At 45.6% G+C, this 24,478-nt stretch overlaps 1 protein-coding gene across 3 annotated transcripts in view; it reads left to right on the forward strand.

The window, feature by feature from the left end:
* Positions 1-24,478, forward strand: part of LOC137369728 (mucin-2-like) — a 138,588-nt gene that overhangs the window by 101,485 nt on the left and 12,625 nt on the right. The gene's annotated exons all lie outside the window — the stretch shown is intronic.

The following is a 24,478-nucleotide window of genomic DNA, read 5'->3' on the forward strand; positions in this document are numbered from 1 at the left end:
GATGACGTCACCGGAAACTGACTGCAAAATTAACCTGAGACTTGATCAAAGGGAGCCATGTTGGCTTCCCTGCCAGGCCAGTTTTGTCACAAAATGGATCCAGGACCAGAAGGATAGGTTTTCAAAATATTGTATTTTTGTCAAGGGTCCTGATGGGCCAGGAGTGGTCTCGGGCTTCAGAAAGAAACTTTTGGCCTCCCTTACTGTGGACTACCTGCTTCTTGCAGGTGTGATCACTGTTGGGCACCCCCTCCTCTTAAAGACAGAGCTGGGATCCATTCCCTCTGAGCCCCAGCGGCGACATCCAGCCAAATGACTTTAGTGGTCAGGCAGACACTTCCTGCTGACTTTCAAGCCACTTTGTTTGGGAAAGTTGGCCAGTGATGTGCTATTGAGGTCCAGCTGTTAAAACCGTCTGGGCCTCCCCACTTCCACTTTGGATTGGCCACTTGGTAGGCTGCATTCTTGTCGAAAATCAATCTTGATGATTTAGAAGTTATTGCCGTTCCTGCTAACAGTTAGCAGGTTATTTCTTTGTTCCAATTTTGGTATTTAGTGTAACGTTAGGAAAAATGGAGAAAGAATTGCAGACATAACGAAAGGGTTGAATATGGGAAGATTAAGTACTTTTGTAGTAATGAAAGGAGGATTAGGAATAAACCTTTGGAATTACAGATTACATTTAGGTTTGGGAGTCACATATTACCCAAAATAGGTGGTCAAGAACTCATAAGTAATTTTAAAGTAGTTTATTAAGAAGCAACAATTTAGATATGATGCATAAGCTAAATAGACAGAAATATATGACCGTGATGATTTTGCAGCCGATCTCTATAGCTGGAAGGGCAGTCTTCTCTCTCTCTCGCTCCTTCTGTATTTTCGCCTCCTCCAGTTAGCCAAGGTTTCAGGAACCTCTACTGCCAGATGGGGGGCTGCTGCCTTTGCTCTTCCAAGCATCCATTGATATACCTTATTTTTGGGGGCTGATAGTTCAGCCTATGTCAATCACTTGGTCGAACCATTCTAACCAATTAATACAGGACAAGTAGCCGAGGTGTTGGGGTGGTCATCTTCCCCTTGTCCATCACTCTGCTCCCCGAAGTCACCTTTCACCTTATCTCGTGCTTGGTATCGTTTGTAAACTTGTGCCGGACACTTGTCTAGAGAGGGTATGAGACTCCATCTTATCAGCTTTAGGAACATCTTGTTTCAGAGTCTGTGCTAGAGTCATGTCCTTGGTAGAGAATACAGCCCCACCCTGTCCTAACTGCCTGCTATAGAATCTTTCTTAATAAGAGAGAGAATTAACTATTTCTATAAGAATTCTATTTTATTATGAAAAATATAATTTATTAAAGGTCCCATTTCTTACTATATATCTTCTTCTTTGGCCTCCTTGTCTCGAAACACAATGGCCTGGAAGTGGTCAGTGGTTTTTGTGAAGCAGCGCCTGGAGTGGCTATAAAGGCCAATTCTAGAGTGACAGACTCTTCCACAGGTGCTACAGATAAAATTGGTTGTCGGGGCTGTTACACAGTTGGCTCTCCCCTTGCGCTTCTGTCTTTTTTCCTGCCAACTGCTAAGTCTCTTCAACTCGCCACACTTTAGCCCCGCCTTTATGGCTGCCCGCCAGTTCTGGCGATCACTGGCAACTGACTCCCACGAGTTGTGATCAATGTCACAGTACTTCATGTCGCGTTTGCAGACGTCTTTAAAGCGGAGACATGGACGGCCGGTGGGTCTGATACCAGTGACGAGCTCGCTGTACAATGTGTCTTTGGGGATCCTGCCATCTTCCATGTGGCTCACATGGCCAAGCCATCTCAAGCGCCTCTGACTCAGTAGGGTGTGTATGCTTGGGGTGTTGGCCACCTCGAGGACTTCTGTGTTGGATATACGGTCCTGCCACCTGATGCCAAGGATTCTCCAGAGGCAGCGAAAATGGAATGAATTGAGATGTCGCTCTTGGCTAACATACGTTGTCCGGGCCTCGCTACCGTAGAGCAAGGTACTGAGGACACAGGCTTGATACACGCGGACTTTTGTGTTCTGTGTCAGTGCACCATTTTCCCACACTCTCTTGGCCAGTCTGGACATAGCAGTGGAAGCCTTTCCCATGCGCTTGTTGATTTCTGCATCAAGAGACAGGTTACTGGTGATAGTTGAGCCTAGGTAGGTGAACTCTTGAACTACTTCCAGAGCAAGTCTTCTTCTGAAGACTTGAACGCATGTGAGAGCAGCAGGGAGCAGAAGATCCCAAACAGTGTAAGTGGGAGAACACAGCCTTGTTTCACGCCACTCAGGATTGGAAAGGGGTCTGATGAAGCACCGCTATGCTGAATTTTGCCTTTCATATTGTCATGGAATGAGGTGATGATACTTAGTAGCTTTGGTGGACATCCGATCTTTTCTAGTAGTCTGAAGAGACCACGTCTGCTGACTTGGTCAAAGGCTTTGGTGAGATCAAATAAAGCAACGTAGAGGGGCATATGTTGTTCACGGCATTTCTCCTGTAGCTGGCGAAGGGAGGACAGCATGTCAATGGTGGATCTCTGTGCTCGAAAGCTACACTGTGCCTCAGGGTAGACGCGCTCAGCCAGCTTCTGGAGCCTGTTTAAAGCGACTCGAGCAAAGACTTTCCCCACTATGCTGAGCAGGGAGATTCCATGGTAGTTGTTGCAGTCACCGCAGTCACCCTTGTTCTTATAGAGGGTGATGATATTTCCATCGTGCATCACCTGTGGTACTGCTCCCTCGTCCCAGAACAGGCAAAGCAGTTCGTACAGTGATGAAAGTATAGCAGGCTTAGCACTCTTGATTATTTCAGGGGTAATACCATCCTTCCCAGGGGCATTTCCGCTGGCTAGAGAATCATTGGCATCACAGAGTTCCGATTTTGTTGGCTGTACGTCCAGCTCATCCATGACTGGCAGAGGCTGGGCTACATTGAGGGTGGTCTCAGTGACAACATTTTCCCTGGAGTACAGTTCTAGGTAGTGCTCAACCCAGCGGTCCATTTGCTTGCGTTGGTCAGTGAATGTGTCCCCTGATTTAGATTTGAGGGGGGCGATCTTCTTGATGGTTGGCCCAAAAGCTCTCTTAATGCCATCATACATTCCTCTGATGTTTCCAGTGTCAGAGGCCAGCTGAATATGACTGCATAGGTGTTGCCAGTAGTCATTTGCGCAGCGCCTTGCTGTTCTTTGTGCAGCGCTTCTGGCTACTTTAAGTGCTACGGATGTTAACTCGCTGGGGGCTTTCTTGTCGTTCAGCAGTGCAATGCGCTTAGCGGCTATGACAGGTTCCAGCTCTTCAAAGTGAGATTGAAACCAGTCTGCATTCCGCTTCACACGTTTACCATAAGTGGTCATTGCTGAGTCATAGATGGCATCTCTGATGTGGGCCCACTTGGTCTCTGCATCCCCTGCAGGAGTGTTTTGAAGGGCTTTTTCAAGTGAATTTAGAAACTTATGTAACAGCTGTGGATGAGAAATTCTGCTAGTGTTGATGCGCGGGCGGCCCTTCTGCTTGGAGTGATGCAGCTTCTTTGGTTTGAGTCTAACCTTGCTGCACACCAGGAATGGTTGGTGTCGCAGTCCGCACTGTGGAAGCTGCGTGTGATTTGGACACTGTTTATAGAGGCTCACCTTGTAACGATATGGTCCAGCTGGTGCCAACGACGTGATCTTGGGTGCCTCCAAGAAACCTGTTGACAGGGTTTAGTGTGAAAGAATGGGTTGGTGATGCAGCGGTTATGATAGGTACACAACTCAAGCAGTCTCTGTCCATTCTCATTCATCCTTCCAATGCCATAGCGCCAAGGCAGGAGGGCCATGAGTCATTACCCAACCCTGGCCTTAAATTCCCCCAGCAGCAACAGGTGTTCGGTATTGGGGATGCTACTAATGATATTATGGAGTTCCTCGAAGAACTGATCTTTAGCTTCAGGTGGGGAGCAGAGTGTTGGAGCATAGATGCTGAGTAGGTGTACTGGACCAGAGGCGGTGAGCAGTCGGATGGACAGTATGTGTTCCGAGCCATTTGAGGGTGGCTCTATCATGCTGAGCAAAGAGTCCATGCTGTCTTGGTTCTTCAGGATCCCTACCCCTGCCAGAAGAAGGTGTAGTCTTGCTGTCTTTGAGATCCGCTCGCAGGGTGGCGTATCTCCTGAAGTGCTGCAATGTCCACATTGAGTCTTCTGAGCTCGTTGTTAATGATGGCGGTCTTACGAGAATCGTTGATTTGTGTAAGGTCTTCCGACAGGCCAGGACACATAGTTCTGACGTTCCAGCTTGCAAAACGAAGGGTTGGTACCTTCTTTCCTTTTTTTGTCGTGCTGTTTGGTGTGGTGTTACAGTCCACTTGTCGGGCAATGACCCCCAGCACCCATTGAAGCAGGTGGACTGTGGTGGGACAGAACCTTACTGACCAGGGGCTGCCCGGTTTGAGGCGGGCGGTAGCTGTCCAGTGAGATGCGATGACCTCTCCCACTGACAAAGGCAACCCGTGGCTCCCAATCTCTATGCCAATTATCTGGACTTATAACCCATAACTGCTGCCTTCTGTGTTGTTTTGGTCGCTGTGAGGCGACTCTGGAGTGACCTCTCCATGGCGCATGCCTGGGCGGATGTATGGAGGTTCTGAGTTGCCCAAGCATCAAAACCCCCCTCTCGGCCTTCCTGGTGGGGTCCAAAGGAGTGCAATGCACGATGTTTGACACCGGTATGGCTGCAGGAACTGCTGGAAACATGCCAAAGGTGACACATGACCGCCTTCGGGGTTCCGCTCCGGATTTTCTGTTAGTGTTTACTCCCTTAGCCTTGGTCTCTCCCAAGACGCCCACAAGGCAGTGGGGTTGTTAGGGCCCCTGCTCAGGGGTAGGTGGATGCCAGTGGGAGGAGGTGGGGGGGAGGGGGTGCGAGGGGGAGGGGTGCGGTGGGAAGGGGTGGAAGGAAGGGGGAGCTGGGAAGGGGGCTGCAGGGGGGTAGGCGAGGGGGTGCAGGGGAAGGGGGTGCGAGGGGAAGATGATGCGAGGGGGGAGCTGGGAAGGGGGTGCGAGGGGGTGAGCTGGGAGGGGGTGGGTGAAGGGGGTGCAGGTAATAAAACATTTCATCAGCTCCCACCATTGTCCACTAGTGATCCTCATTCACTCAGAGCGGCCTCCTCCCTAGAGCCCGGCATGGCCGCGCCGCCCTTCACGCTCAACACTCTGGATGAACAACTGAGTTTCCTGCCGGCTCGGGAGCAGTGACCTTGCTCCTGGACAAAGTATCCAACACTTAATTCCCACAATCACTGATGTTTTGATTCCATAAGTGTCAGACATCAGTTTCTTGGGTCTATCTCTGGGCTTCATTCCTCCTGCACCACCGGATCTTCAGCCAGATTTAGAAGAAACTTTGTTTTTGCTTCCTTTTGGTCTTCCTTGTGGTCGCTTTGGAGTAGGAGCTCCAGTTGGTTCTTTCTATGTAGCTTGGGTTATAAACGGGGAAACCTGGCCGCCAGATTTACATTTGTAAAACAGATGACATCAGAGACTTCCAGGATGATTAAAATATTTAAATTGCTAACCCTCCTCCTGGGAGCAGTTCTCTTTCTGTTCCCTGTACAGACTCCATACTTTATATATAATGCAGAAATTAAAAGTATTTACATTAGTGACATCACAGAAGAATGGCTGCAAGTAGAACATGAAAAATGAGCCTGGAAGGGGAAGAGGCTGCTCCCCAGCAGTACCTTTATATCAGATGGCCAATGATGTGTTCAACAAAAACAAAAATTGACCCTTCATTTTCAGCAATGTGGATTCCAATCCCATCTTGGACCTGGTGTTTTACTCATGCTGATCCTCTGCTGGGTTATGCTAGATACTCCAGGGCAATTTCAAACCCAAACAATCTGAGAATGCCTTCTCCTTAGGGCTTTCACACCATTAACATCTGCATTTAGGTGTGGAGTTATAACCACATTGTTATTGTTGCCCCGCCTCAGCTCATCTGCTGTTGAAACCCTCATCCATGCCTTTGTTACCTCTAGTCTTGACTATTCTATTGCTGTCCAGTCTGGCCTCCCGTCTTCCACTTTAAATAAACTTGAGCTCATCCAAAACTCTACTGCTTGTATCCTAACTGGCACCAAGTCCCATTCACCCATCATCCTGTGCTGGCTGACCTCCATTGGCTTCCTGTCCGACAATGCCTCGATTTTTAAAATTCTCATCCTTGTTTTCAAATCCCTCCATGGCTTCGCCCTTTCTCTGCAACTGACTCCATCCCTAAAATCCTCCCAAGTTCTTGCGCTCCTCCGATTCTGACCTCTTCAGCATCTCCAATTTTAATCGCTCTACCAGTAGCAGCTGTGCCTTCAGCTGCCTAAGTCCCTAAGCTCAGGAGTTCCCTCTCAAAACCTCTCCGCCTCTCACCCTATCCTCCTTAAAGATGCTCCTTCAAAGTTACCTTTGACCAAGCTTTGCTATCTCACCTGTCATATATCTCATGAGATTCGGTGCCAAATGTTATCCGATAACATTCCTGTGAAGCGCCTAGGGTTGCCTCACTACAATCAAGACAAACAGTTACATTGTGAAAATTGTTGCACAGCAATGCTAAAGTTATAGTATAAATGCATCCTAACAGATGTTGCAGAAAATTGAATATAATAAATGAGGGACTTCAGTGACTCAGAAGTGAATTAGTTAGACCACTGGGCTTAATATCTGTAATGGATGGCTAGAATAGATGTGGAATTTCAGTTTTGTGGAGAGACGAGAGAAACTTTCATTGTTAAAGCAGACAAGGTTAAGGGGAGACTTAATAGAGGTATTCAAAATTACGAAGTTGTTTTAGTAGAATGAATAAGAAACTGTTTCCACTGACAGGAAGGTCAGTAACCAGAAAATTCAGATTTAAGGTAATTGGCAAAAGAACCGGAGAGAAGTTGAGGACAGCATTTTAAGCAGCATGTTGCTTTGATCTAAAATGCACTGCTTGAAAGTGTAGTGGATACAGATTCAATAGTAACCTTCAAAAGGAGATTAGATATATTCTTGAAGGGGAAAAATTACAGGGCTTTGGGGAATGAGCAGGAGAGGGATACTAATTGGATAGCTCTTTCAAACAGCCAGCACAGGCACGAATGGCCATATGGTCTTCCTCTGTGTTGTATCATTCTAGGAGGATTGGGAGGGATTTCCTTAAATCCCTTAAAGGTTACTATGCTAAATCCATGCTGACTATTTCTTAGCCCCTTGAGTTCTTGAAATGAGCACTCTTCAAGTCTTGGAAAACCCGGGCCTTTGGAGTACTTGACTAGGTTGTGAAGGGAATTTAGCTGCCAGCAGGTTTCCAGTGGAAAAACACGGGCCCGGTCAGATTCTGTTCTGCCCCCAGCAGTTTGAGGCCACCATTGGGCCTCATTGACATGCTGTTGGCTGACTGCCCTCACAAATAGGCGAGAAGTGGGTGAGAAGAAAGCTTCTTCAACTTGTGCAGTTAAGTAAGCATGATCAACAAATCACAGAATTGCAGAATTGTTATAGTACAGAATGAGACCATTCAGCCCCTCCTGTCTGCACTGGCTCTCTGAGTGAGCAGTTCACTTAGTGCCTTCTCCCCATAACCCTGAATATTCTTCCTTTTCAGGTAACTAATTTGTTAAATTCCAGAAAGCTTGTTACAGAAGGATACGGCTGGAGCCTATATTTACTCAGGTTCACATTTGTTGTGTAGAGTAAAAGGATTACAAACATGTAGCTCCTCACACAAATCCCTCTCCCAGTCCCAGTGAGTATCTGCTTTGAAGTGCTCAACTAAAACCCCAATTAACTCCTTTCACCTGCATATAATCACACAATTAACAGATTTGCTTCTTTCTTTTACAATACAATTTAGATTAACATGCTCAAAGAATATTTCAAAATAAATCAAAATTAAATTCAATATTGGGTACAAAGTTTTTACATTGTGAAACACCCCTCATCCAGCACCTCCAACAATCTCTTTGCATTTGCATTTCTGTTTGTGAAACAATCAGATAGCTGAAGACTTGCATCTACCCACTTAAGTTTGGAGATTTCCTTTCTCTCCAGCATTTGTTTCAATCTAGTGAAGTCAATATGTAATCTTTTCTCACTCACACGTTTTGTAGCGTGTACATTGTCCCACAAAGAACAATTATCCACATAACATTCAATGAACATCCTATCTTCAGGATGTCCCTTGTTCAGAATTTCACCCTAAATATTTGACAAATGGAACCCATGTCCACTGCCTCCACAAGACCCAGTGTTTCCACAGCTAACGTGCTTTTAACAATCTGTTTTATTTTCTTAGTTTCCCAAGCTAAAGGATAACATTTCCCATTTTCACCCATCAGAAATATTATGAAGCCAGCTGCACTCGAATATCCATCAGCAAGATTAGCGTGTGAAGCATCACTAAAAATTATTAGCTTCATGTTCTTTGGGTCAACTAAGGATGGGAACTTCAGTACACATTTCTCCAGATTTAGCTTTTTCAATATTTTATTTGCCCTTAAAACATTCTCAACTTTTGGATGTTTCAACATCATGCTTAACTCCAGCATCATCAAAACTGACATCACTCCTAGTCTGAGAGCCCAACCAGTTTAATTGACGCAGCAGGCTTCACAATTGCTCAATCTCTGCTTTAGATAGATCATCATCTTTCTGTGATGACCTAACACGATTAACCGGGATGGGAGTAACACTCTCTAAATAGGATTGTTGATTCAAACTTATTTCAGACTTATTCTGTTTAATATCTTAACCAATATATTTAAAGGCCCCACAAGCCTGACTCCCAATCTTAAATTTTGCCTTAATCTTATTAATAACATATTTCTCAAAATCCACAGTAACCCCCCCCCATTAGAAATTATCAACGTGCATCATGAAGATACCTGAAAGTTTCCCTTTATGATACCAATAAAACATCGCAGGATCTGCTTTTAGTTGAACACAACCAATTTTCAACAAAACAGATCTCACCGAGAAATACCACACCCTTGAAGCATCATTAAGGCCATAGACCATTTGTTCAGTTTCCATAATTTTCCTTCTGTATCTGCTGCCTCTTTAGGTGGTTTCAGATACACATTTCTCTGAAAAGTATCACCTTGCAGAAATGCAGCTTTTATGTCAATGGATCTACATTCCCATGAATATGTGGCCAAAAGAGCCAAAAGGATTTTCAAGATTACTTTTCCAGCTGTGGTAAAGTCCACTCTAACATCGGTATCCCACAGTCGCTCTTCAAAACCCCTCGCAACTAACCTCGCTTTAACCTTATAAGTTCCATCGGGAAAGACTTTTTCAGTACAGATCTAACTATGTGACAAGGCCAACTGGTACTTCAGAATAGACTCCAAACTCTCTCCAACTCTCTAATTCCTTAAGTTTTGCTTCTTTTTTTAGTTTATCCTCAAGTTTATTGGTAGCCACTAAAACTTCATTTCACAAGGACTTATGATTCTAGTTCTATTCTGAGACTGCCCTCTAGCCTTCGTTTCATTGTGAAATCTGTTCATACTACGACCTCTATGTGTGCAGGAAGTGTGTCCAGCTGCAGCTACTAGCTGACCGCATTGCGTAGCTGGAGCTGCGGATGGACTCACTGTGGAGCATGTGCGATACTGAGGATGTCATGGATAGCAAGTTTAGCAAGGTGGTCACACTGCAGGTAATGGCTGCAGAGGCAGAAAAGGGATGGGTGACCACCAGGAGGAGTAGTAGGCGCAGGGAGGTAGTGCAGGGGTCCCGTGTGGCCATCCCTCTCTCAAACAGATATACTGCTTTGGATATTGTTGGGGGGATGGCCCCCCAGGGGAAAGCAGCAACAACCAAGTTTGTGGCATCACGGATGGCTCTGCTGCACCGCAGGGAGTGAAAAAGAGTGGGAGAGCCATACTGATAGGGGATTCAATTATAAGGGGAACAGACAGGCGTTTCTGTGGCAGCAAACGAGACTCCAGGATGGTATGTTGCCTCCCTAGTGCTAGGGTCAAGGATGTCTCGGAGCGGCTACAGGGCATTCTGAAGGGAGAGGGTGAACAGTCAGAGGTCGTGGTACACATTAGTACCAACGACATAGGTAGAAAGAGGGATGAGGCCCTGCAACAAGAATTTAGGGAGCTGGGTAATAGATTAAAAAACAGGACCTCAAAGGTTGTAATCTCTGGATTACTCCCGGTGCCACCTGCTAGTGAGTATAGGAATAGGAGGATAGAGCAGATGAACGCGTGGCTGAGGAGGTGGTGCAGGAGGGAGGGCTTTAGTTTCCTGGATCACTGGGTCTGTTTCTGATAAAGGTGGGACCTGTACAAGTTGGACAGGTTGCACCTGAACCGGAACGGGAGCAACATCCTTGCTGGGAGCTTTGCTAGTGCTGTTGGGGGTGTTTAAATGATACAGAGTGGAGTTACAGTAGGGGGTGATGCACAGTCAAATATAGAAGAGAAACAGAATCAGTCTGGAAGGCAGAGCAAATATAGACCTGTTAAGGCACAAGTGAAAAATGCAAGGCTGGATTGCATCTATTTTAATGCAAGGAGTCTTACTAGTAAGGCAGATGAATTGAGGGTGTTGATTAGCACATGGCATTTTATTATTGCTATCACAGAGACATGGTTGAGGGAGGGGCAGGACTGGCAGCTCAATATTCCAGGGTATGGAATCTTCAGGCATGACAGGGGAGGAGGTAAAAGAGGAGGTGGTATTGCACTGTTGATCAAGGAGTCAATTATTGCAGTAAGAAGGGATGATATCTTAGAAGGTTCCTCAAATGAGGCCATATGGATAGAACCTAAAAACAAAAAGGGGCCAATCACTTGACTGGGTGTGTACTACAGACCTCCAAACAATCAGGGAGAGAAAGAGGAGCAGATATGTAGGCAAATCTCAGAGAGGTGTAAAAACAATAGGGTAATAATAGTAGAGGATTTCAACTTCCCCAATATCAACTGGGATAGTCTCAGTGGAAAAGGCTTAAAGGGGGCGGAATTCTTAAAATGCATACAGGAGAGCTTTTTGAGCCAGTACATAGCAAGTCCTACAGGAGAAGGGCCAGTACTGGACCTAATCCTTGGGAATGAAGCCGGACAAGTGGTAGAAGTGTCAGTGGGGGAACATTTCGGGGATAGTGACCATAACTCTGTATGATTTATGGTAGTTATGGAAAAGGACAAAGATGGACTGGAAATAAAGGTACTGAATTGGGGGAAGGCCGATTTCATTATGATAAAACAGGATCTGGCTAAAGTGGACTGGGAGCAGCTACTTGTAGAAAAGTCTACATCAGATCTAGAACTCATTCAGAGAGGAAATAGTGAGAGTTCAGAGCCAACATGTACCCATTAAGGTGAAGGGTAGGACCAACAAGTCCAGGGAACCCTGGATGTCAAGGGATAAAGAGGATTGAATCAGGAAAAAAAAAAGGAGACTTATGGCAGATTCAGAGCGCTGAAAACAGTGGAGGCACGAGAGGAATATAGAAAGTGTAGGGGGGGTATTTAAAAAAGTAATTCGGAGAACGAAGAGGGGGCATGAAAAAACACCGGCGGGCAAGATAAAGAAAAATCCTAAGGCATTTTATAAGTATATTAAGGGCAAGAGGATAACCAGGGAAAGAGTAGGGCCCATTAAGGACCAAAGTGGCAATCTGTATGTGGAGCCGGAGGACATAGGTGAGGTTTTAAATGATTACTTTTCATCTGTGTTCACTATGGAGAAGGACGATGTAGGTGTAGAGATCAGGGAGGGGGATTGTGATATTCTTGAACATAGTGGCATAGAAAGGGATGAAGTATTAGCTGTTTTAGCGGGCTTGAAAGTGGATAAATTCCCAGGCCCAGGTGAGACGTCTCCCAGGCTGTTCTGTGAGGCAAGGGAGGAGATTGCAGGGGCTCTGACACAAATTTTCAAATCCTCTCTGGCCACTGGAGAGGTACCAGAGGACTGGAGGACAGCGAATGTGGTACCATTATTCAAGAAGGGTAGCAGGGATAAACCAGGTAATTACAGGCCAATGAGTCTAACATCATTGGTAGGGAAACTATTGGAAAAGATTCTGAGGGACAAGATTAATCTCCACTTGGAGAGACAGGGATTAATTAATTTATTTAGAGATACAGCACTGAAACAGGCCCTTTTGGCCCACCGAGTCTGTGCCGACCAACAACCACCCATTTATACTAACCCTGCAGTAATCCCATATTCCCTACCACCTACCTACACTTGGGGCAATTTACAACGGCCAATTTACCTATCACCTGCAAGTCTTTGGCTGTGGGAGGAAACCGGAGCACCCGGCGAAAACCCACACGGTCACAGGGGGAACTTGCAAACTCCGCACAGGCAGTACCCAGAATTGAACCCAAGTCTCTGGAGCTGTGAGGCTGCGGTGCTAACCACTGCGCCACTGTGCCGCCCAGGGATAGTTAGCATGGCTTTGTCGGGGCAGATCGTGTCTAACTAACTTCATTGAATTTTTCGAGGCAGTGACGAGATGTGTAGATGAGGGTAAAGCAGTTGATGTAGTCTACATGGACTTCAGTAAGGCTTTTGATAAGGTCCCGCATGGGAGATTGGTTAAGAAGGTAAAAGCCCATGGGATCCAGGGCAATTTGGCAATTTGGATCCAAAATTGGCTTAGTGGCAGGAGGCAGAGAGTAATGGTCGAGGGTTGTTTTTGCGAGTGGAAGCCTATGACCAGTGGTGTACCACAGGGATCGGTGCTGGGACCCTTGCTGTTTGTAGTGCACATTAATGATTTAGACGTGAATATAGGGGGCATGATAAATAAGTTTGCAGATGACATGAAAGTTGATGGTGTCGTAAATAGTGAGGAGGAAAGCCTTAGATTACAGGACGATATAGATGGGCTGGTATGATGGGCGGAGCTGTGACAAATGGAATTTAATCCTGAGAAGTGTGAGTTGATGCATTTTGGGAGGATTAACAGGCAAGGGAATATACAATGGATGGTAGGATCCTAGGAAGTACAGAGGTTCAGAGGGACCTTGGTGTACTTACTTGTCCATAGATCACTGAAGGCAGCAGCACGGGTAGATAAGGTGGTTTGGAAGGCATATTGGATACTTGCCTTTATTAGCCGAGGCATAGACTATAAGAGCAGGGAGGTTATGATGGAGCTTTATAAAATGCTAGTTTTCCACATCTGGAGTACTGTGTACAGTTCTGGGCACCACACTGTAGGAAGGATGTGATTGCACTGGAGAGGGTGCAGAGGAGATTCACCAGGATGTTGCCTGGGCTGGGGCATTTCAGCTATGAAGAGAGACTGAAAAGGCTAGGGTTGTTTTCCTTAGAGCAGAGAAGGCTGAGGTGAGATATGATTGAGGTATACAAAATTATGACGGGCATTGATAGGTTAGATAGGAAGAAACATTTTCCCTAAGCAGAGGGGTCAATAACCAGGGGCCATAGGTTTAAGGTAAGGTGCAGGAGGTTTAGAGGGGATTTGAGGAAACTGTTTTCACCCAGAGGGTGGTTGGAATCTGGAATGCACTGCCTGAAGAGGTGGTCGAGGCAGGAACCCTCACAACATTTAAGAAGTATTTAGATGAGCACTTGAAATGCCATAGCATACAAGGCTACGGGCCAGGTGCTGGAAAATGGGATTAGAATAGGTGTTTGATGGCCGGCACAGAAATGATGGGCCAAAGGGCCTGGTTCTGTGCTGTATAACTCTATGACTTTATTAGCACTTTGATGTCTTTCGGAGCTATTGCTAGAAGATCTCCCTCACACTTTATTGGAAGCTCTTTCTCCAGTATGTAATCGTTTCCTTACACAAGAGTCACTTCCTGATCCACTATCAAAACTTGCACTGCGCTTTCTTACCCTCCCTTCTTTCACCCCATTCTGCCAGTCCATGGCTCTGGATCTTAGCCATCATCTTGAACATTTAACCAATATTTAAACTTGCCTGTAGATTTTTCTTCATGCCCCACAATTGTCGCATCCCTCCATGTGCCAGACCTCTCTGGAATATATGTCACCCGAGTACCTATTCGAGGCAATTTGCCTTTGGATGTGATAGCTCTTTCCTGAGCATCATGATCGGTTACATTACTATCCAACTGTTGATCTACCTTTGCCTCAGGACCTTCATCACAAAACACAAGAATGTTCGAGGTACAAGGTGCCTGTTTTCCTTCAATCAGCTGCTCAGATTCTGAGATTTTGTAATCAACCCCGATTAATCATGAAGAATGAATCTTAACAGTTTGATTTCCATGCTTGATAACTACTGTTTTACCATCCCGACCGATTACCTTACCAGGGCCCTTCCATTCCCTATGGCCTTCTCTTTTATAATAGACCAAATCTCCTGAACTAAATTCCACCTCAGATGGCCTTATATGATGCCTCAGAGACCTCAGCCTTGATGAAAGCCCGTCTCCCTGCATGTAAAGTATTCAAATGTGTATAAAAAATGGAACTAATTGTAGTATCTTCTAGAGTAGGAGGACTGTCGCACAGTACAGAAGGCAATTTTGGATTCTGCCCATAGACCAATTGATTGGGACTATGTCCTCCAATCATCTGAAGGGAATTCTTTGCATGAACCGCCCATGCTTGCAGTTTGGCTGGACAGCCAAGGTTTTATGTAACATTTCATCAACCACTGTGTGATTCCTTTCATAAAGCCCATTGCTGAAAGACTTTCATTACTCATAACCATAATCTTCATGTTTTCACACCGATCCCTGAACTCGTCATTGGCAAATTCCCCTTCATTATCAGTCAGAAACTTTGCTGGTGCCCCAAGCCCAGTCCCTATCCATTTCTCCATAATTTTGTCTATAATCACCCTTTTGTCCTTACTATTTATTATTGTAGAAAGACTAAATCTAGTTGCTAGGTCTATAAAATGTAGACTAAAAGTATTCTTGTCTTTGGACAACCTTTAAATACCTTTTAAATCCATGGCAACTACCTCATTAAAGTCAAGTGCCAATGGAAGGCTGACAATAGGACGTGATGGTGTCCTCCGATACTTTTTACAAATCTCACTTTTCACTAATCTCTTCTATTATCCTTGTATACTCTCCATCAATCACACCTGCATCTTTTAGTAGGATTTTTCATCTCTGACAAGAAGGATGAGCAAATTGCCCGTGCAACTTTAAGACAATTTGCCTTTATCTCTCTGATTCGTAATACCCGATGCCATCAATACTTCTCTAACACTCTGAGTAGAAATGTCAGGTTTTGTTAAGGGGATACAATAATGCCCTGACTGGGTAAATTGCAAATTCACTGGCTTCCCAAAAAAACAATTGCCTTATCATGCTCCATATCAAGTTTCATCTGTGCCTTATTCATTGAAAGCTTACTCAAGAGTAAAGGTATCACATTGGAGACTACATCAGTACTGATAAATTGGCTTACCCCAGCTATTTTCCATGGGATTACTACTCTCTTCAGTGACTTCAATGTGTTATCATCAGCAAACCTAAAGCTGGTAGTACTTTTATATTCCTTAACCTTGCGTCGATTCTCACTACTGAGTGAATCCAGATAACACTGTAACCAATCGATGTACAAGCACTATCCAGTACCGCACAGTTGAACCAAACCTGTCTTCCACTGTAATATTCAGACCTGCTAAAGGTGCTTTCATCCAAATTCCTCCTGTCTTTAACTCTTCCATTGTACGTAGGCCTGCTTCCAGTACCTGGATTATTTCTAAATCTTGTAAACATTGAGTCCTCCATTCTTTGTGTCACTGCAGAGTGTCCCACTTGTTCTACCAGGACTGCAGGAAATGACTGCTTCCCCAGGAATTTATTTAAGGCTGTGGACATTTGGTCCAACAGGGAGTCTTTGTCCAAGAACCGAACCCCAGTTAGAACCAGGAGCCTGTCCATATGAGACACCCTAGCACAATCTAGCAATTTAAAAGCTAGCACTGAACTAGGGATCTCAAAATTGAATTTCCTCAATCCTTTATACAGTCTGTTAAAGTCTATGATATATTCCTACATTGAATAACCATCTGCTTTCTGAAATCTATCAGTCTGACCATGCCTCATATGCATTCAGTAGGTCATCTTTCTTGTAAATTTCATCCAGAAAACCTAACAGAAGATCCAACCCTTCATCAGTATCCAACTGACGAGCATCCAGTTCATAAAACCCTTTTCTTCTGATTTTACTTTTGGTAGGAAGTGACAACACCAAGGCCATACCTTGTTTCCTTTTTGGTTGAGATGTAACCCGTGTCCACATAGCCACTTCATTCTTCCACTGGTCATATGGTTCAGACTCCGAAAACACCGGAGGGTAATCATACCCTGACCATTTGCACTTGCTTTCTGCCATATTTTTCACAATGACCTTTGAGACTTTAGTTTTCTCTCCAAAAAAGATTTTCCTATTTTCCAACCTTCAGCTTTAGGCAACCATCCTCTGCTACCGTGTTAAATTCCGGAAAGCTTGTTATGGAAGGATAAGGCTGGAGCCTATATTTACTCAGTTTCACATTTATTGTGCAGAATAAAGGATTATAAACATGTAGCTCGTCACACAAATCCCTCTTCCAGTCCCAGTGAGTGTCTGCTTTGAAGTGCTCAACTAAAACCCCAATTAACTCCCTTCACCTGCATATAATCACACAATTAACATAATTCCCTTTGAATGCCTTGATTGAACTTGCCTCCACCGCACACTTTGACAGTGTATTCCAGATTCTAACCACTTACTGCGTGCAAAAGCTTTTCCTCATGTCGCTATTGCTTCTTTTGCAAATTATCTTAAATCTGTGCCCTCTCATTCTTGATCCTTTCACAAGTGGGAACAGTTTCTCCCTATCTACTCTGTCCAGACCACCTCATGATTTTGAATACCTCTATCAAATCATCACTTAGCCTTCTCTTCTCCAAGGAAAACAGTCCCAACCTCCCCAATCTATCTTCGTAAATGAAGATCCTCATCCCTGGAACCATCTCGTGAATCTTTTCTGCATGCTCTCCCATGCCTTCACATCTTTCCTTCAGTGCTGCACCCAGAACTGGACTCAATAATCTTGCTGAGCCCGAACTAGTGTCATATACAAGTTCAACATAACCTCCTTGCTCTTGTACTCTATGCCCCTATTAATAAAGCCTAGGATATTGTGTGCTTTATTAACCGCTCTCTCAACCTGTCCTGCCACCTTCAACTTATGCACATATACACCCAGATCTCTCTGTTCCTGCACCCACTTTAGACTTGCACCCTTTATTTTATATTGTCTCTCTATGTTCTTCCTATCAAAATGAATCACTTCACATTGAACTTCATCTGCCACTTGTCCGCCCATCCCACCAGCTTGTCTATGTCCTTTTGAAGTTCTGTATTATCCTCCTCACAGTTCATAATGCTTCCAGGTTTTGTGCCATCTGCAAATTTTGAAAGGCTGCGTTTGCTCACAATGCAACCACTAGGTGGCGCAGTACTGGCACACACAAAATGCTGCCTCATCCACTGAAACCTCTGCAATGTCTCAGGCAACTGCCAGTAATAAAAATGGCGCTGCTCAATTTGTCACAAAAAACAAATGAAACCCAAACCCATCCCACCCCAACTGTATCCCGCTCCCTCCTGCCCTCATCGCTTCTCTTCACCACTCCCTCTTGCACCCGTCTCTCGCTGCTTGCTCCCTGCCTCGCTGCTGCCTCCTCTCAGCCACTTGCTCCCCGTCTCGCCGCTGCCTCCTCTCAGCCACTTGCTCCCCGCCTTGCTGCTGCCTCCCCTCAGCCACTTGCTCCCCGCCTTGCTGCTGCCTCCTCCAGCTACTCACTCCCCAACTTGCTGCTGCCTCCTCTCAGCCACTTGCTCCCCGCCTTGTCGCTACCTCCCCTCAGCCACTCATTCCCCGCCTCGTCGCTACCTCCGCTCAGCCACTCATTCCCCACCTTGCCACTGCCTCCCCCAGCTGCTCACTCCCCGCCTTGCTGCTTCCTCCCCTCAGCCACTTGCTCCCCGCCTCGCCGCTGCCTCCCCTTGGCTCTCAGCCACTCACTTCCCGCCTCGCCGCTGCCTCCCCTTGGCTGCTCGCTCCCCATTCCCCACCTCCCCCCAGCCACTTGCTCACGGCCTTGCTGCTTCCCCCATCTGGCCAGCACGCTCCCCGCGACGCCCCGTCACCGCTCGCTCCACCCTCGGTGGCTCGTTCTCCACCAGTTCTCCTGCGAGCGGCTGAAGCAGGAAGGTGGGGAGCGAGTAGCCTGGGGGGTGGGGGGGGAGTGGTGACGCCGGGAGCGAGCAGCCGGGGTGGGGGAGCGGGGAGTGAGCAACCAAGGGGATGCAGCGGGGAGTGAGTTGTTGAGGGGAGGCAGCGGCGAGGCTGGAACCGAGGAGGGGAAAGCAGAGGTAGGGAGTGATTGGCTGGGGGGGGGACGTGGCGAGGCCAGGAGGGAGCGGTTGGAGGGAAGTGGCGAGGCCAGGAGGGAGCGGCCGGGGGGTGGGGGAGGAAGCGGCGAGGCGGGAGAGAAGCAAGTGGCTGAAGCGGGATACTGTTGGGGGACAATGAAGGCAGCAATTGCAGCCATTGAGGCGTGAGGCAACGATTGGACGTAATTACGTCTGGCATCATTGCGTGATGATGTCGGTGCACGCATATGCAATTCATACTGGCAAGCTGACAAATTTTGGACATGCCGATGACATCGGCGATCACTCTGTGCACGAACTGCGTTGTCAGGAAACACTCCGATTTTGAAATTGTGCCCTGTACACCTCGGTTGAAGGCACTAATATATATCAGGAAGAGCAAGGGTCCCAAAACTGACCCCTGGGGAACTCCACTACAAACCTTCCTCCAGCCCGAAAAACATCCATTAACCACTACTCTCTGTTTCCTGTCACTCAGCCAATTTAGTATCCATATTGCTACTGTCCCTTTTATCCATGAGCTATATCTTTGCTCCCAAGTCTGTGGTATGCCACTGTATCAAATGCCTTTTGGAAGTTCACATCAACAGCACTGCCTTCATCAACCCTCTCAGTTACCCCTTCAAAAAACGTCTGCTATTTCCTCTCATGCTTCTTTTAACAGCCTGGTGTACATTTCATCCGGCTCTTGTGATTTATCAAATTTCAAGGATGCTATTTCCATTAATACTTCCTTTCTCCTTATGCTTATCATATCCAATACTTCACATCCCTCTTCCTTATCTCCAGCATCTGCATCGCCAGCCCCCCCCCCCCCCCCCCCCGCCTTTTGTGAAGACAGACGCAAAATATTCATTAAGAACTATACCAATATCTTCTGCCCCTACGCATAGGTTACATTTTTGGTCTTTTATGGGCCCTACTCTTACCTGAGCTATCTTCTTACTCTTAATGTATTGATCAAACATCTTAGGGTTCACCTTGATTTTGCTTGCCATTATTCTTTCACGCCCTGGCTTAATTTTCCTAATTTCCTTTTTGATTTCACCCCTTCACTTTCTATATTTCTCTCAGCTTTCTGTAGTATTGAGTTCTCGGTGTGGGATATAAGCTTTCTTTTTCCGCTTTATCTTACCCTGTAAGCTCCTTGACATCCATGGGGCTCTAGATTCTCACCCTTTTTCATTATAGGAACATGTTTACTCTCCCCTTTGAATGCCTCCCACTGCTCTGACACTGATTTACTTTCAAGTAGTTGTTTCCAGACAACTTGCGCTAAATCACGCCTCAGCTTAGTAAAATTGGCCTTTCCCCAATTGAGAACTCTAACTCCTGTTCTATCTCTGTCCTTTTCCATAATTATGTTAAAACTGACAGAATTATGATCACCACCACCAAAATGTTCTCCCACTGCCACTCCTTCCAGCTGCCCATCTTCATTTCGTAAAACTAAGTCTGAGACTGCGCCCTCTTTTGTTGGACGTGCTAAATACTGGCCAAAAAGGTTCTCCTGAATGCACCTCAAGAATTCTGCTCCCTCAATTCCTTTCACACTAAACCATCCCAGTTAATATTGGGATAATTAAAATCACCTACTATGACTGCCCTATTGTTCTTGCACTTCTCAGAGATTTGCCTACATATCTGCTCTTCTAGCTCCCTCACTCCCAGCAGTGTGATTGCCCCTTTTTTGTTCCTTAGCTCAATCCATATGCCCTCATTTGATGAACCTTCCAACATATCCTCCTCACAGCTGTAATAGTTTCCTTGACCAAAATTGCCACTCCCCCTCCTTTCTTATCCCCCTTCCTTATCCCCCTACCTATCGCATCTCAAGCCCTGTAACCAGGAACGTTGAGCTGCCATTTCTGTCCCTCCTTAAGCCATGTTTCTGTAATAGCTATGATATCATACTGCCGCCTGTCTATCTTGCCCTCAGCTCATCTGCTTTACTTGCTATACTTCTTGCATTGGAATAGATATCCTTGAGCACTGTCAAACTCTTTTTATAAACTTTAACCTTTGTTTCCTCTGTCTTCCAGACTCATCGATTAATTTTCTGTCTTCCATTTTCATTTCTGATTTTATCCCAACTGAGTCTATCCTCATGTTCCTATTTCCTTGCCAAACTAGTTTAAACGCTCCCCAAAAGCACTACCAAAATGTCCCGCAAGGAACTCAGTACCGGCTCTGTTCAGGTGCAACCTGTCCAGGCCTCATCTCCCCCAGAGCCGGTTCCAATGTCCGAAGAATCTAAAGCCCTCCCTCCTACACCATCTTTCCAGCTTATCCTTCTATTTCTGTATTCACGTGCGCGTGGCACTGGGAGTAATCCGGAAATTACTACTTTTGAGGTCCTGCTTGCTAATTTCTTACCTAGCTCCCTAAATTCTGACTACAGGACCACATCCCTCTTTCTACCTATATGGACCATGACTGCTGGCTGTTCACCCTACCCCTTCACGATGCTCTGCAGCTGCTCAGTTACATCCATGACCTTGGCACCAGTGAGGCAACACACCATCCTGGATTCATGTCTGCGGTCACAGGAACGCCTGTCAGTTCCCCTGACTATTGAATCACCTATCACTATGGCTCTTCAAGTCTTCCCTGTACCCCACTGTGCAGCTGAGCCACCCATGGTGCCATGGACTTGACTCTGGCTGCACTCCTCAGATGAACCATCACTCTCATCAATATTCAGAACTGAATACCTGTTGGACAGTGAGATGCACTCAGGGATCTCCTACACTATCTTCCTGTTTCTTTTTGATTGCCTGGCGGTCACCCATTCCCTCTCTCCCTGCATACTCTTCAGCTGTGGAGTGACCACATCTATAAACGGGCTATCCACATAACTCTCATCCTCATGAATGTACTGCAGTGTCGCCAGCTGCCGCTCAAGTTCCAAAACCTGGAGCTCAAGCTGCTGGAATTGACAACACTTCTTGCACAAATGGTTCTCCAGGATACGGAAAGCATCCTGGAGCTCGCACATAGCACAGGAGAAGAAGGTTAAAGCCACCCTGCCACTCCTTTATTTATTAGTTGACCCTTTGCTACTGTTAAAAAAAATGTTACCAATACTAAAACAGCTTAGAACTATTAATAAAATCTTTCTAGTATTTATAAACCCTACTACTAATCAATACAGTTCACAAGTTAAAATAAACCTTTACTCAAAAAAGATAATACTCACCAGCTACCCACTTTTTCCTTATTAGTAATACTTAAAGTTTTGCTCACTTTTAGTCTGCCAGTTGCTGAGACGCGAAAACCCAGCTATTTACTGATACTCCCTAACAGCAGTTACTCACCAACCAATCACCTTACAGCTTTCCTGTGATGTCACTGTTCACTTTTTTTTTCAAACTCAGGCATGTCTGCACTCCTCTCCTGGAAGGTAGTTGCTGCAGGCCTTTCCCATAGCCAGCCTAAACCTTATGATACAACAATCTCTGTCTCCTAAATGTTCTTTGACTAATATTTGATCCACTTTGCCTACCTCATTCCCAAGAACCAGGTCCACAGTGTCTCCTTTCTCATTGGAATGGAAACATACTGCTGCAGAAAATTTTCCTGAACACACTCTAGGAACTCCTGCCCTTCTCCACCCTTTACACTTCTTATCCAAGTCTATGTTCGGATAATTAAAGTTCCCCATTATAACTAGGATGTCCTAGTACATGAAACACAGAAATTTAGTATGCAGGTACAGCAAGTGATTAAGAAGGCAAATGCAATGATCTCGTTTATTGCAAGGGGAAAGGAATATAAAAGTAGAGATGTTTTGCTACAGTTGTACAGGGTATTGGTGAGATCACATCTAGATTATTGTGTCCAGTTTTGGTCTCCTTACTTACGAAAGGCTATGATTGCATTGGAAGCAGTTCAGAGAAGGTTCACTCGACTGATTCCAGGGATGAGAGGGTTGTCTTATGAGGAAAGGTTGGACAGGTTGGGTCTGTATTCATTAGAGTTTGGAAGGATGAGAGGTGATCTTATTGACACATATAAGATCCTGGGGGAACTTGACAGGGTGGATGTTGAAAGGATGTTTCCCCTTGTGGGGGCACAACTAGGGGCCACAGTTTAAAAATAAGGGGGGCTCCTATTTAAGACAGAGATGAGGAGAAATGTTTTCTCTCAGAGGGTTGTGAGTCTGTGGAACTCTCTTTCCTGGAGAGCGGTGGAGGCAGGGACATGGAATGTTTTTAAGGCAGAGGTGGACAAATTCTTGACAAACAAGGGAGTCAAAGGGTATCAGGGGTAGGCAGGAAAGTGGAGTTGTGTCCACAAACAGATCAGCCATGATCTTATAGAATGGTGGAGCAAGCTCGAGGGGCTGAATAGTCTACTCCTGCTCCTAGTTTGTATGTTCTTATGTATGTATGTACTCTATAATTCTTGCACCTCTTTAATTTTGTTGCAAATTTGTTGCTCTACTTCCTTTCCACTAGTTGGTGGCCTATAGACTAAACCGAGATATATAATTGCACCTTCTTTATTCCTTAGCTCTAGCCAAATAGATTCTGTCCTTGACCCCTCTGGGATATCCTTTCTCTCAAGCACTGTAATGCTCTCATTAATCAATACTGCCACTCCTCCCCCTTTTCTTCCTTCCCTATCTTTCCTGAACATCTTGTATCCAGAATTATTTAACACCCAGTCCTGCCCTCCTTTGAGTTTAAAAATGGGGAAGTCTTGTTACAACTGTACAGGGTGTTGGTGAGGTCACACCTGGAGTACTGCATACAGTTTTGGTCCCCATATTTAAGGAAGGATATACTAACATTGGAGGCAGTTCAGAAAAGGTTCACTCGGCTGATTCCTGGGATGAAGGGGTTGTCTTATCAAGAACAGCTAAACAGGTTAGTCCTTTATTCATGGGAGTTTAGAAGAATGAGGGGTGATCTTATTGAAACTTATAAGATTTTAAGGGGGCTTGACAGGGTGGATGTTGGGAATATGATTCCACTGGTGGGGGAATCTCGAACTAGGGGACATAGTTACAGAATAAGGGGGCACACATTTAAAACTGAGATGTGAAGGAAGTTCTTCTCTCAGAGGGTGGTGAATCTCTGGAATTCTGTGCCTCAGAGAGTTGTGGCATCTAGGTCACTTAATGTATTTAAGGAAGAGGTAGATAGATCTCGGGGAGTTGAGGGGCATGCAGAGCAGGCCTGAAAGAGGAGTTGAGGCCTGGGATAGATCAGCCATGATCTTATTGAACGGCGGGGCAAGCTTGAGGGGCTGAATGGCCTACTCCTGCTCCTATTTCTTATGTTCTTAATATCCTGCATCCTCGCCGTGATGTCCTTTAACCTGGCACCAGGGAGGCAACATAACATATGGGACTCACGAAAACAGTTGCAGAATTGCCTATCTGTCCCCCTGACTATGGACTCACCTATAACAACTGCATTTCTGCACTTTGCTGCTCCCTCTTGTACAGTCCTTTGCTGATTGGTGCCATGGTCTGGACTGCACTCCTTCAAGGTGTCATTATTCCCAACAGTCTCCAAAGCTGAGTTTGAGAGCGGCACACAGCCCGAAGACTCCTGCACATCCTGCCTCTTCCTACTCTTCAGATGGCCACCCACCTGCTATCCTGAATTTCTATTGCCTGTAAGGTGACCACCTCCTGGAATGTACATTGCAGTAAACTCTCCTGCTCCCTGATGCTCTGCAGTGACTCCAGCTGCCCCTCAAGCTTGGAAATCCTGAGCTGGAGCTGAAACAGCTGGAGACACTTCTTACACATGTGGTCACCCAAGCCACATGAAGTGTCCTGAAGTTCCCACATGGTGCAAAAATTGCAAGCAACAAGTCGCAGTTGCCCATTCCTGATCTAAACAAAGAAACTCTATTCCCTTTTTAAAAAATCGATTTAGTACCCTGTTTAAACAGTCAATTGTAGTCTCTTGCTCTATGTTTATACTCTTATTACAACACTTACTGTTACACTAATCCGATGGAAAAACTTTTAATTACCCAGCTCTTAACTTGAAACAATACCCTCCCTGCTAGTCTCCCCTTTCTCAGCATATATATATAGTA

The sequence above is a fragment of the Heterodontus francisci genome, chromosome 5 (assembly GCF_036365525.1).
Source record: "Heterodontus francisci isolate sHetFra1 chromosome 5, sHetFra1.hap1, whole genome shotgun sequence".
In the NCBI taxonomy this organism is placed as follows: Eukaryota; Metazoa; Chordata; class Chondrichthyes; order Heterodontiformes; family Heterodontidae; genus Heterodontus; species Heterodontus francisci.